This window comes from Apium graveolens, chromosome 4, assembly GCF_009905375.1.
Source record: "Apium graveolens cultivar Ventura chromosome 4, ASM990537v1, whole genome shotgun sequence".
Taxonomy (NCBI): domain Eukaryota; kingdom Viridiplantae; phylum Streptophyta; class Magnoliopsida; order Apiales; family Apiaceae; genus Apium; species Apium graveolens.
Window position 1 is genome coordinate 107,540,245 of NC_133650.1, and position 10,712 is coordinate 107,550,956.

The following is a 10,712-nucleotide window of genomic DNA, read 5'->3' on the forward strand; positions in this document are numbered from 1 at the left end:
TTGTCCTCCTCACTACCTGAAAGGTCAGATGCAATAATAATAGGTAAAGTAGATGCATCACCTAAAAAAGCATACCTCAAGTGTTCAGGCAATGGTTTAAGCTCCAAGATAGGTGATTCCTCAATATATGGTTTGAGCTTTCCTTCAACATTTTTGAGGTCAGAATTACCAAGAGATTCAAATGGCATGTCGAGCTTTCACCTCCAAGGAGAAGTATTTAGATATTATAGTTGTTCATTGCCATCCTCATCATCACTGTCCAAGTCCCCCACTAAGGCTTTCTCTAATGCATCAGACATTAGCATATGATCAAGTTCTGAAGTAACCGCAGAATCAATCAAATCCACCTTTAAGCACTCCTCGTCTTCTGTAGGGAATTTCATCGCTTTGAATACATTGAATGTCACATCCTGATCCTGCACCCTCATAGTAAGTTCATCTTTCTGCACATCAATCAAGGTACGGCCTGTAGCCAAGAAAGGTCTCCCCAAGATTATGAGAATCTTCTTATCTTCCTCAAAATCCAGAATAACAAAGTCTGCAGGAAAGAAGAGCTTATCCACCTTTACTAGCACATCCTCCACTATGCCTCGAGGGTATGTAATAGAACGATCAGCCAATTATAGAGACATGTAGGTGGGCTTTGGATCAGGCAAATTCAACTATTTGAAGATAGACAACGGCATCATATTGATGCTTGCTCCCAAATCACACAGGCATTTGTCAAAAGACAACTTGCCAATGGTGCAAGGAATGGTAAATCTACCTGGATCTTTAAGCTTTGGAGGTAATTTATGTTGCAGCACAGCACTGTATTCTTCCGTTAGAGCAACAGTCTCAAGGTCATCCAGTTTCACCTTCCTTGAAAGAATACTCTTCATAAATTTCGGATAACTAGGCATTTGCTCCAGAGCCTCAGCGAAAGGTATGTTGATGTGAAGTTTCTTGAACACCTCCAGAAACTTACCGAACTGCTTATCCAGCTTTTGTTGTTGCAATCTCTTAGGGAAAGATGGTGGAGGATAGAGTTGTTTCTCCCCTATATTACCCTCAGGAAGAGTGTGTTCAGCAGTAGTCTTCCTTGGTTCCGCCGCTTTCTCCTTTTGCTTCTCTTCTTCATTCACAATTTCGGCTTCTCCGTCCTTCGTTTTTCAGCATCAACAACTTTTCCAAACCTTAAGGTAACAGCCTTTACTTGCTCCTTAGCTTCCTTCCTGCCCGACACTTCAGTATCACTGGGAAGTGTGCCAGGTTGACGATTGAGCAAGGCATTGGCTATTTGACCGATTTGATTTTCCAAGGTCTTTATAGAAATAGCCTGACTTTTGCACAACAGCTTTAGTTCCTCGAAATCCGTACTAGAAGGTGGAGCAACACCTCCTTGTTAAGGATATGATTGCCTTTGAGCATAAAGTTGTGGTTGCTGGAATCCCGGTGGATTAAACTGTTTACTTACTCCTTGCTGATATGGTTGCTGACTGAATAGCATTCTGATTATTGCTATAGCTGAAATTGGGATGATTTCTGTTGTTAGGATGATAAGTAGCTGGCACAGGCTGCTGCGGTCGCTGATAATTGTTAACATACTGAACAGATTCATTAACAAGATAACACTGATCCGTAGCATGGGAACCTGCACAAAGCTCACAGATCATAGCTATCTGATTGACTCCATAGGTGGCTAGAGAATCGACCTTCAAAGACAGCGCTTGGAGCTGCGCTGCGATAGCTGTAGCTGCATCAACTTCCAGAATACCTACTACCTTCCCAGGCATCATCCTTTGAGTTGGGTTTTAATGCTCATTTGCAACCATAGTTTCAATAAGATTATAAGCCTCAGTATAGCTTTTGGCCCACAAGGCGCCTCCAGCTGCTGCATCGAGCATTGGCCAAGATTGGGCCCCCAAACCATTATAAAAACCAGTGATCACCATCCAGTCAGACATACCATGATGTGGACACTTTCTCAACATCTCCTTGTAACGCTCCCAAGCTTCGCACATGGATTCTGTTGGTTGCTGCGCAAACAGAGTAAGAGCACTCCTCATAGCTGCAGTCTTCGCCATTGGATAGAACTTTACTAGAAACTTTTGCGCAAGATCTTTCCAAGTAGTGATGGACCCAGCTGGTTCAGAATGTAACCAGTCCTTAGTTTTATCCCTCAGAGAGAATGGGAAAAGCCTCAGCTTAGCCTCATCAATCACACCATTATATTTGAAAGTACTGCAGATCTCGACAAAATTTCTGATGTGCATGTTGGGGTCTTCAGTTGCAGCACCTCCAAAAGAAACAGAATTATGCACCATCTGAATAGTGCCCGGCTTGATTTCAAAGTTATTGGCCTCAATAGCCGGGTGCATGATGCTAGACTGAATGTCATCAATTTTAGGCCGAGAAAAGTCCATAGAGCTGGATCTGCCGGAACTATACGATCACCCATGATTACTGGTTCTTTTTGCTCACTCTCGTTATCCGAATCTTCAAATTCTATCTTCTCCGGAATATCAAGAACCGAGTCTGTCTCCTCAGCCGTATCTAAAGTCCTCTTGCGAGTACGAGAATGTGTTTGCATAAATGCTCGCTAAGGTACCTGAAACACAACCGGAAATAATAAGTAACACGTCTTAATCACTAAGTCCTAATAATCACCGATGGTAAGTACATAAACTAAGCAAATACGCCGAGTCCCCGGCAGCGGCGCCAAAAACTTGTTAGGTCGAAAATATGCACTAATAATATACGCAAGTATACGCGTTCGCAAGTAATATAGAATACTTTCTAGTTCGTTCCCACAGAGACTCCGACTAATTATGTTCAATTAACACTTACTCACCAATGTATGATTACTTCTCAATGTCAAGACAATAACACGTAGATTTGATTAACTAATTATTAACTACAATTAACTACGAGAATTAAACACTTGATTGATACTTAATTTAATAATATTAAACACACATGAGACCATAACTTCATTACTACTTCCTTCAATAGTTATTGTTATTACCCTTAGCATGTAACGGTGATGATATTAATCGAACAACACGAAACTGATAAAAGCCAACTTTCATTGTACTAATACCATTCTACCAAGCATCCACAATTAAGATAGAAGTTGAATAGGAATCAATTATGTTGAGACCCTATATGTGTACAGAATTTGACAACATAACGATTTAAGCACAAGTTATTCCTTATGATTACACAGGGCAAGTAAAACGGTTAGAGTTACCCACTAATCATGCATACACATACATGAACCTCCGCTAGCATGGCAAGTTCTAAACCTCAAGATCCACTGTTGCTTCACAAGAGATTAACACCCTATCTTATATGTTTGTGACACACATAAGACGAATAAGCACAACCAATACTAGATATCATACAATCATCACACACTAAGGTATTAAACAACTAACTAAAGAATTCCATAGCAAATCCGTTACGACCCCATGATCATGATTAGCCCATGATAGAACTCATCGTCACCATGGGTTCATATGAAAACATGATAATAACACACGAGAATAATTAAATAAACTACTTATATTAAACCAGAGTACGTCACAAGAGTAAATAGGTTCAAAGTAAAGAAAACTAGCATCCACTGTTACAACGAAATAAAGAATCACAAGAAACTATGCTTCCTCTTCGTTGCGATGTGCTAAAACGGTCTTCTTCCTTATCTCCTTGCTCCTCGATTGATACCACGATTCAACACACGTGAAACGTCTCTGAAAACTACTTATATAGAAGTCCCACAAAACCCAGCTATCTAAGAAGTCGGAAGCTCAACAGAATTAGGAGTCTAAAAATATTAATTTTAATTTACGCACCTGAGCGGCCGCTCAGCAATCCTAAGCGGGCGCTCAGCTTCCTGCGCGGTCGCTCAGCATAGCTGAGCGGGCGCCCAGACCCCTTCTGGAAAATATTATGTTTTTGCTCCCGTTCTTTGCTGCATTTTGCTCCTATCTTCCCACTTGCAATGCCAAACATATGCCAAGGCTTATTCTTGATGAAATCTCTCCACAAATGCAAGTAATACCCTAAAATGCACAAACACTAGAAAAATGCATCAAATACACAAAATACTTGAATTCAAGACATCAATTCAAGCTATTATAAGACGTTCTAAGTGGTATAAAATGTCACTTATCAGTCCTTGCGTGGCGCGATATCACGGGGTCTCTCTATCACCAATTATCTCTTTCGAGTTCATAACAATTTTATAGAGCGGAGATCTATCATTTGCATAATAAAATAAGCGGTCTTATTTAACCTATTACTCAAAATCCCATACAGCACGACGGCTAACTTGGTTCTTGAGAATCCTCTTTCAAAATTTATTATAATAAACTCTCACTCCCATTAAGGTCATCTACAAGCCACAATCGCCGAAATTTTAATCTTCGCCTTTCCTTTTCACTTTCAACCATGTCATGTACTGACTTTCCTAATCAATGACATCCCTTTCATATTTGGTCATGACTAATATCTTTTTAAGTTTTTTTAGGTATCTTTAAGTCTTCCTGTTAAGTAATAAAGGGTTCTTTTCATGCGATCCTTCTCATCAGTTGTCCTGAAATTTATTAATCCTAATCTATCTTTTACTAATTAAAGTGTCGGCCACCATAGTGGCCTTTCCTTGATAATGATAGATTTATCAATTACGGTCCTTTATCAATTTGACCAAAACTTACACGCCGTGTCCAGCGTAAGTAAAAAAAAATTCCAAATTTTCCTCATATGTTAAACTCTTTGTCCCTTTTAGTGCGAACCTTATCGCGATTATTCTAGATTATTATTATGATGCCTTATCACGGTCCTTAAGCTGCGTAGACGTATCATTACACTTCACACAAAATCCTATTTTTATCGTCGAGTATTTCTAACACGGGGTTGCTACTAACATTCCCTTCACTTTTTGAAAATCCTATACATCAATTTCATACATGCTTGGTCTTTCCTGAATTCATTAGTATCTATCGATAATATTCCATAGAGGTGTATCTCACTAATCACGTTGGTATCTCCATTATCGTTCTTCTATAACCATGTTAAAGATCCTTATGATAATAACTAAACATGGTATTTCCTTTTTAAAACAACTTACTCATCACGATGCTCCGATTGCACCATCTTAGCACTGAGTCTTCAATCTCATAATACAACAATTGGTTCTCAACTATACCTCTCTTTGTTTGGAAGGCAATCAGCCTTGGAAAAATGATTTTCACGATATCAATGCAATTTAGACAATCTTAACAAGATTTCAAAATCTATTATTATGTGAAGAAATAATGAGCTCTGAATAAAAGAATCGCAACACTCAAAAGATTTATAACTTGGAAGGAATATTACAACAAGGATTATCCTTCCATGTTCTTAGAATTTTATATTAAGATATTATAGAGAATATCCCTTGAAAGCAATGATTGCTGAATAATAACATCATATGAATGATACTTGTAAGATTTCCCCATTGAAAGAATACTTTTCTTTTTGAATAATAAAAGAAATATCGATAACATCCTCAAACAAAGGTTAACCATTGAGGTTTCAAAGAGATGCTATTTTGAAAGAAGGAATTTTATTCAATGATTAATAAATAAGGAAGTATATTGCTCTTAAATCACTTTATGATTTTAATTTGGATATTCGTTATATAAACTAAAGAATAGAAATTTCATGAACGAAATATTTCATAAAACTGAATATAAATTCTCGTTTGAGTGGGCGACCTAGTTAGGTCTCAATTAAATCATTATTTGAAAATTTCATCAACATAGTCTTGCATATATAATGCATCATGTAAAATAAAAAAAATTGATTGGAAGTGGAACTAGAAAAATATTAACTAGTCCATATCAAACAATATTATCAACCGGCTAAGAAAATGGCCAGCGCAATTGGTTTGGCCCATAGCAACTAGCTAGAACGATTAGCTAGACTTTCATTGTATTAATTAAAATTTCTACTAGTTAGGACATTAACTAGTTGTTCTTGAGAACATATACAACTAAACATATTTTAGTTTGTTGGAAAGAGAAAATCTCAATATCGTAACCACTAAAGAATTTGTGGCTACCTGGATGACGATTTCAAAATAAGGAGTTTTTCAATTTGGGCCGAGAAAGACAATTATAACTCTGAATCGAGTGGTCTTGGCATCGGAACAATCGATAACCTCTTATCAAATATTTTTCTTGCCAAATAAAAGGGTACACTCAGAGTTGTCCTCGTTCATATACTTTATCAGATTCTCAAATAGAATTGAATTAGGAATACCAATATCAAATTGATATCCTTACTATGATTTCAAATTTCAATATACAATTTCATCCCGATTAGAATAAAAGGATTCCCGAGGAATCTATGGATATTAGATCATCCATATTTTTAACAATTTGTTAAATATTTACAATATCGATTGAGAAGAGTAAGTATGAAAGAAGAATCAAATGAAGATACTCATTATGAATATTCATCGATGAATTGAGGGAAAATTTATATATAAAAAAAATCTCTTGGATAATTGAAATGAAGTGTAAATATCTCTGAGTTAAACAAGAAGATCGTAATCTATGAATGAAAGTTCATGGATTAACTAAAAGAATTGAACAAATCCTGATACGGAGAAAGACTATTCAAGATGGTCACATCAGAAGTTCAAAGTAGGGAACGAAAAAGATTTCCTGATATAAATTATCAAGGCAATACGAATGATCAACCATTTGGAGGGAGTAATGTGACAGTGGGTAGGTCCAAAATATCTCACTAATTATCCTAACTCTCGTCATTATCCATATGAGGATGATCCCACCTCTTCTTTTTCATAATTCCGTGTTTTAAATAGTTTCTCTTTCAACATCATTTTAAAATCGCTTACTAACTTGACTTTCACACATATATCTGTCATTCTGGTGTTTTACCTCGAAGACCTTACTCAGAAATATTCCAAAAACATTTGTTAAGACGATAGTTGCCTGCTACACGCATCCGTTACTAACTATATGTGGCCAGTTCCCCCTGGGAACAGATCAAAGAGATCTCTTAGGGATCTCAATGCAGTCCATAAGTTCAGTGGCAGGTGTGTGTAATTGAACATATGTTACCGAATATATTAGAGGTCTACGAGTATATATACGTAGCCTCTGACATCATACCTACCGAAGAATTCCGCTCTAGACTCACTGTTCTATCCTTTTTTAAAAAGGTTCTAAGATCGAACTATCGCTCATTGTAATCTTATGCCATTCAATTGTAGTCATGCCATCAATTCTCGATGCTCTCGATCTTTGAGCTAAACCATCATAACCTTACGAGTTAAGCGCACTAATAATATCATGTAGTGTACTTGTCTTACGATAACATTCCCATATTACATTCAAATATTCCGTAATATAATTAAAATCCTTAACGGTATATTGGAGACTACCTCTGGTGAATTCATGATTAATACGACATTCACATCCTCATTGGTAAAATGACACCTTCAACTAGTTTGGGTCAATAACCTCAACTGTATAATAATTAGGCTTTATGGTTCTCACATGTGATGCCCCTTCATGGGCAACCTATAAAGAACTACGAGTAACAAGGCTCGTGTTATCAAAATTTACATATGGTGTTGGTAATATCGTCTTTACCCAAAATGCCCCTGAGACTCAGCTCCGAGTTCTACATCCACATCCTTGCCAAATCATATATGATTATAATTTTTCTTCTCATCATTCTGATAATCTATAATGGTTCTATTAGTCACACTTTAATACCTCAAATATACAAATCTAACCTACACATTGAGGCTACATCCGGTAGTCCAATGATGAACTCTATATGAGCTCTTACAAAATCTCACATCTAGACAGATTCCTAACACTCTCGTCTCTAAGTACTATAACTTATTGCTCTGATGCCATTTTTGTAACGCCCCCGAATCCGGGGTCAGGAATCTGGGTCACCACGCAATCCTTCAATCAGGTGTAACCTGCATTAACTCAATAATTCAATAATTCCGTATCACAGACCCCCAATCTTACACACTCACAAGTTACAGCCTTAGAAATGACGTACAACAAGTATCATCTGTTATTAAAACTCAAATATATTTTACAGGATCTCAAACAATTATTCATAACCTCTACATAAAGTTACAATAATTACGACTGATATCTTATACCTATCTGATACTCTGGCCCACCTGAGACAAAGCTGCCAGGGATTCTTCCCATGAGTGCAAGCGACTAAGTCCCACACCGGCATACTGGTTATCTGTTGTTGTGTCATTTAAAAGAAAGCAAGAGTGAGCTATAATGCCCAACATAATAATGCACAGTATAAAATGACTGTATGATAAACTCAAGTAAAACGTCATATATGATAAATATGTTTTCTTCAAAAATAGTTTTCCTTGGTGATACACACCTTCTTATGAAAACAATTCTTTAATGGATTATTATCCATCGAATACCATAATGGTAAACCCAGCACCTAGGCTTGGGTTACAGTATTGCATTACAATTCCAATTGGAAGAATAGGACATTCGTTGGAGCCACCGCATACGATGATCAGTCGTACTATGATAAAAGTAACCTTTTCTACTAGTAGAAGGACGACACCTTCGTATCCCAGTTATCACTCTTACCGCATACGGGTTATGTGTCCTCATTTCGGGTATACACACACTTCGCAGGTCCTTAGGTACATATTGTACCGTCTCCTACGGTACTAGTAGTCTATCCAATACACGAAGTACTTGGATCCTACCCCTCCTTTGTCCTTTAGGAAATCCTATAATATCTCGAGAACTCGAACCACATCGAAGTTCCCCCAAGCGTTTTGCTTGTTGATAGAAACAGCTTGATTTATTAGTGTAAATATGTATATATATATACGTACTTCCGAATTTTTCGGAGGAAGTACGAAGGATGTGAGTTGACCGTTGTCAACAGATAAGTAACGAAGGGGGAGTTTCTTTTGAAACTATATTCAAAATATTTAAAATAAGTCGAGATAATATTCTCCGACGATCTAAAATTATTCGAATGATTTCCGAAAATGAGAAAGTATTTTAAATCAGGTTTTATGATTTTTAAATCATACTAAATCATTTAATAAATAATTAATAGGAAAGGAAGCTAAAGACAAATCAGGATTGGGTAGTTCTAATGAAAGAAGAATACACAACACTACCAATGATCCAACTTCCTTAAGTGCATCAGGAGTAGGAACAACTTCTGAAAGATTGAATCAATTGGAGTCTGTATAAATGGTCTACCACTCTGTGCTAAAAGAAGATATCATGCTATACTTCATGACAGGTAGGAGGGTATTCTAGATAAGAAAGGATACTATTCGTTTGAAGTACTTTGAAGAATTGCAACATGTGCTATTTCTACTTCAAGTGAAGAACAGATCAACAGATGGTGTTGCCAAATACATAAGGTCTGATATTGAAAGATAGAAGAAATTATACTCTGTAAAGTCTGACAGGCCATACTATCCTAAGTACAGAGCTCACAATAGAGAACTAGTTGAAATGAAGCCTAATACTGCCAAAATCACTACATTTTTGGGTATTAAGGGTGTTGAATTTAATCTGGAGTCTGACAAAGCTTATCTGATCAGATTAGATCAGCAGATAAGGAAAGCAAAGATTAATGATCTCAGATCTGCTATTTTCCAAACTGGTGAAGACACTGCAGAGCTTAAGGAAGCAAAAAGGAGGATGCAGAATGAACTTGAATATGTTGAGAGGAGTTTGTTAAAGAACTATCTCAGAACAACTCCTGATATTCGAGAGATCACACACTGAAGCTAAGTCAAGGACTACAACTGTTAAATTTTGAAAGATATACAGGCTAAAGCTGATATTAGACTTTAAGGATGGTAAAAGCTACAAGGACTGTGAGTTGTAGTTATCTAGTCAAATTCTCATATGCATTTGTACTTAATATTTTTGACATCATCAAATATCTATTGAACTTGTATATTATGCTAATTTACAAGTTGGGGGAGATTGTTAGATATATTTGTGATGTCAGGTCTAATAATGATTTGTGTTTAGTTTTCAGATCTTAACTAACAGGATAAATCAGGACATAACTGGAAATCAGTACTTATACTGAAGTCAGAACTTAAGTTCTCAGAACTTAAGTTATCAGAAGATAATATCAGGACTTAAGAAGACATTCAGATAAGGAAGGCGGCTGATTGAAAGGAAAGAAGATCAAGACTAAAACAAAAAGAGATATGCATGGAGAAGAATTATATGAAGAATAGAAGACTTGGAGGAAAAGATAACTAATTGATATATTTTAGGATACAGAATCATATTCGATATCAATTAGAGATTATCTTGTAACTGTGTTCTATATAAACACAGACATAGGGTTTACACTATATGTGTTATCATTATCGAGAATATTATTCATTGTAACCCTAGCAGCTCTTAGTGATATTGTTCATCACTGAGAGAGAACAGTTCCATTGCAATACTGTTTTATTAATAAGATTATTCTTTGGTACATACTTGTGTTCTTAATTCGATTTGATTGTATTATACACTATATTCAACCCCCTTCTATAGTGTGTGTGACCTAACATACCCCTCCCTTATCCTTTAGGAATTTCTATCATATATCGAGAACTCGAACCACATCGAAGTTCCCCCAAGCGTTTTGCTTGTTGATAGAAACAGCTTGATTTA

At 36.5% G+C, this 10,712-nt stretch overlaps 1 non-coding gene across 1 annotated transcript; it reads left to right on the top strand.

Annotated features, from left to right (window-relative positions):
* The first annotated feature begins 1,944 nt into the window (after nucleotides 1-1,944).
* On the top strand, nucleotides 1,945-2,051 carry LOC141722583 (small nucleolar RNA R71). The gene has a single exon (XR_012575595.1). It is a non-coding gene; the product is annotated as a small nucleolar RNA R71 (small nucleolar RNA).
* Nucleotides 2,052-10,712: the final 8,661 nt, after the last annotated feature.